The following is a 4,415-nucleotide window of genomic DNA, read 5'->3' as shown; positions in this document are numbered from 1 at the left end:
CAGAGACGGGACCCTCTTGAGGTTCATTAGAGATCCCGCTGTTTGAACTGTTTTGGTACTCCGAGGCAGGGGCTGCTTGGTAGCAGTGGGATTGAGCACCAAGAGGATAGCTCTGGTATCAATTAGGACGGGGCACTTCATCCCCAATCTGGAGAAATGTTTCTCCAAGGCAATTAAGCGGGAGGACTGGGAAGACCCCCCCATCACTGAGAATTGGGAGGATGTTGGAAAGGCTGGTTAGAGAGAGAGGCATCTAGAGCACTAAAATTTGTTAACAGTCTCTTTTCCAAAGCCCTGGCTCTTTGCAATAATAGCAGAAACTAGGAGGGTTTTGGTCTTGTTGAGGAGCCTTCATTTGCTGAGGTTGAAAATTAAGAATTTTAGTGGTCTTCCTTGGAGGTGGCTCATCTACAGTGTGAGAGAGCTGGTTCATCAGATTAACTAAATCTGGAGTGGAAATATTTTACCTTTCCATCCTGGCCCTGATTACTAGAAGGGGAAAGTCCCGGTTCAGCCCATTAATAAATGTAGACTTAAAAGCTACTCAGGTGGAATCAACATCTGAAGGAAGACCAGAATTTTCTTTAAAGACAATCTGGAGTTAATTGTAATAGTCATGAACAGATTCACCAGATTTTTGTGTGCAAGCCTGAATTTTGTTCCAATCAACAGGCTTTGGAACAGCTCTAGGAATTTCTCCATGAAGCCGCTAGTGATTGCCCGAGCCTGATCACATACTAAGTTAGCAGGCTTGTCTCCCAGGTATAATTCTAGACACCTTTCTGAACTTTCCCACTTAGAGGTTTTCATCCAATGCTGGGCCTGTCCTTCACTGACAAGCATATGAACAGCTGATATAAGTCAGAGAAACCAGGTCGATAAGTTTGAGTATCTATATGAAGTTCCTCAGCAAATCTGTGAGGATCTTCAGTTACTTTGGGAAAACCTTTGACTGTGGCTCACAGTTCAGTTTTGGTCCAGGGAATATAAGAAATGAAGGGTTTAGCTTCTGGATCTTCAGAAGGCTTAATTTTAAAGGGACAGGTTCTGACAAGGTCAGAGGAAAAGAGAGTGAGGAGAGTTTCAGAGGAAAAGGGAACTTTAACGATAGAGTGTGGGTGACTTGAGGGTATAGTGAAGGCATAGGCGGCACAGAGGGGCAGGAGGAAGATGGTGCCAGAGGCAGAGCCTGCGACAAAGAAGCCCAGGAAGAAGAGCGCCAGGCTTCAGGCACCATTTTATATTTCTCTAGTCGCTTGTTTGCCTCAGTTAATCTTAAAGTCTTATTTTGCAGAGAGACAGTTTTGTTCATTATTTTTTTATTGAAGTATAGCTGATTTACAATGTGTTTCAGGTGTACAGCAAAGTGATTCTCATATATGTATGTGTATATATATATACATACATACACTTTTTCATTTCTTTTCCATTATAGGTTATTACAAGATATTGAATATAGTTTTCCCTGTGCTCCACAGTAGGACCTTGTTGATTGTCTGTTGTATATATAATAGTGTGTATCCGTTAATCCCAAATTCCTAATTTATCCCTCCCCACCCTTTCCCCTCTGGTAACCGTAAGTTTGTTTTCTGTGTCTATGAGTCTGTTTGTTTTGTAAATGTTCATTTGTAACATTTCTTTAGATTCCACATATAAGTGACATCATATGATATTTGCCTTTCTCTGACTTCACTTAGTATGATCATCTCTAGGCTCATCCATGTTGCTGCAGATGGCAGTGTTTCATTCTTTTATATGCATACATACATACAAACACATATATATACACATCACATATATACATCTATATGCCACATCTTCTTTATCCATTCATCTGCCAATGGACATTTAGGTTGCTTCCATGTTCTGGCTATTGTAAATAGTGCTGCTGTTGGGGTGCATGTATCTTCTCAAATTAGAGTTTTCGTCTTTTCTGGATATATGCTGAGGGGTAATTTTAGATTCCTGATAACACTGAGAAGCCTCGAAATAGCAACTGAAACAAGCATTCTACTCAGTTCTGGAAATTTGAGCTATTTAGTCTAATTTGGTTTTAAGGAAACTAAGTTTGGGATTTCAAAAGTTCTCAGGGCTTGAGAGCTCCCTCTTCTGGTCTCCCAACTCTATTCAATTGAGGTTTCTGTTTATTATTGCTATTATTTTACAATGCCTAGGTAATGAAGCCTCCTTAAAAACCCAAAAGGAGGGGATTCAGAGAGCTTCCAGGTTGGGGAACTAGAACACTTCCATGTTGCCACCGTGCCAGGCCCCGAACTCCACAAGGACAGAGAAGCTCCCTTGTTCAGGAACTCGCCCTGTGTATCTCTTCATTTAGTTGTTGATTCGTATCCTTTAATATTCTTTGTAATAAGTCGATAATCTGGTGAGTAAACAGGATTTCTGAGTTCTGTGAGTCATTCTAGCAAATTAAAGCCAGGGAGAGGTCGTGGGAACTTCTGACTTATAGCCAGATGGTCAGAAGTACAGCTGACAACCTGGACTGCAGATTAGCGTCCTCTGAGTTGAGGGTGTCATTGGAACCTCCAGTTGTAGCAAGCTCCAATTATAACAACCTGGGGCTTGTGATGGGTGTTTGAAGTGGAGGGTGGTCTTGTCGGACGGAGCCCTTTACCTGTGGAATCTGATACTATCTCCAGGTAGACAGTGTCAGAGTTGAGTTGAATTCTTGGTCACCCTGTGGGTGTCTGAGAATTTCTTATTGATATGGGGAAGGCTACACACACGCACACACACTGGAATTGGGTCCAGGAACCCTAATAGCATTGTAAAATGTTTAGCAGCATTCTTGGCCTCTTCCCACCAGATTCCAGAAGCTCCCTCCCAATTGTGGCAAACAAAGATGTCTCCAGACATTGCAGAATGTCCCCTAGTAGCAAAACTGCCCCTGGTTGAGGACCACTTTTTTAGATGGGAAGCCTAGCCAAAGCTGGACTCGTGGCCGTGTAAGGGGTCAGGAGGGAGGAAGCACTGCAGGTTTCACCATCTCCACTAGTAAACTGGAAGCTTTCTGGGGGTACACCTTGTCTGTCTCAACTAGTGCCCATAACTGAGTTCAAAAAAGGTTAAAAAAAAAAAAAAAAGGAAAGTGCTCTTATTGAATACAATTTTGATCAGAATCATCCATTGTCAGGTTACAGAACTAGATATCTGTGATGCTTGTTGGCAAGCACCCGCTTCTAAGTCAAAGAAAGAGAAGGCTCTACACTGCTCAAATCTCCACCAGTTACTAAAAGCAGAGACTGCTTGTCTCCGGAAATAGTGAATGGTGGAAACCTGGGAGGGAATTCGACTGACTCTCCCATCATGGCTACAAACACAGCTATTTAAAGTTCACTCAGAGAGGGGGCCCTCTTCATCCAGTCTATAAATACTAGGATTTTTACTGTGGTCTTGGCCTCTTCCCCTCATGCACACCCCCTGCAGATAGAGAAAGGAGACGTGGAAACTTGGGTCCTTTTCACCCTCATTGGTCACGCATAATGAGATTCGCCACTCTAATAAGACCAAAGTTGAGATCTATGCCTTTATTTGACCAAGCAGAGTAGAATGTGATTTTTTTTATATGTACTATAATCTTTCGAATCTTACATTCTTTTGACAGTAGAGATGTGTTTTAAATCGGCATCTAAACTCTGTGGCTTTCTAAATCACAGCAATTACTTTAATGTATTTTCTTTAATAATTTCCGTTTCCAGTAATAGTGCTTCCTGGGAATAAAAGTGGATCGAATTATCCTTTCTCTTTTCCCTCTCCTCCCCTCCCTTCCTCTTCCTCTTCTTTTTTCTTTGACATTCTTGCTTTCTTATTTGACAAAATTAATTTTATCTTTCTGAGCTGGGTGTTTATAGTTTTGCCCACATAATGCTAAGATCACAGATGGATTCAGCCAACTAAAACAAAATGCAAATTTACCCATTGGATGAAGGTAGAGTGGTGGGAAGGGAAGCTTCAATCAAACACTTGTGTGGTAAAAGTGACTGAGTTTCAGCCCAAACTAATTGATCACCCAAGTGCATCCAGGAAGCGATGGGTTTTCATAGCTATAGGTGTTAGGGAATGGTGGTGGAGATTCATTAATGTAACTCTTTGTTCTAGTATCTTTTTGTATTGCCTCCATGGATTTCAAAATGACTATAAAAGAAAACAAAGGCATGAAAGACACCAAACAATTTTGGAGCCCTGTGTAATCCTCTCAATAACATCATAGACAAAGGGCAGGCAGGCAGGCAACGTGAAGCGGGGGCCGTGTTTGCATTTGGTGGCCATCTGGCCCAGGTGGTTCCACATCCCAGTGCTCAGCACCCTTGCTCTCCTCTGTGTCCTGCTCCCTTTGGGGGCACAGATCTGGGTTTCCTTTCCCTTGTGTTTCACATATTTCCCTTCCTCTTTTTACA

Source organism: Hippopotamus amphibius, chromosome X (assembly GCF_030028045.1).
Source record: "Hippopotamus amphibius kiboko isolate mHipAmp2 chromosome X, mHipAmp2.hap2, whole genome shotgun sequence".
Taxonomy (NCBI): domain Eukaryota; kingdom Metazoa; phylum Chordata; class Mammalia; order Artiodactyla; family Hippopotamidae; genus Hippopotamus; species Hippopotamus amphibius.
This window is presented reverse-complemented; position numbering follows the sequence as displayed.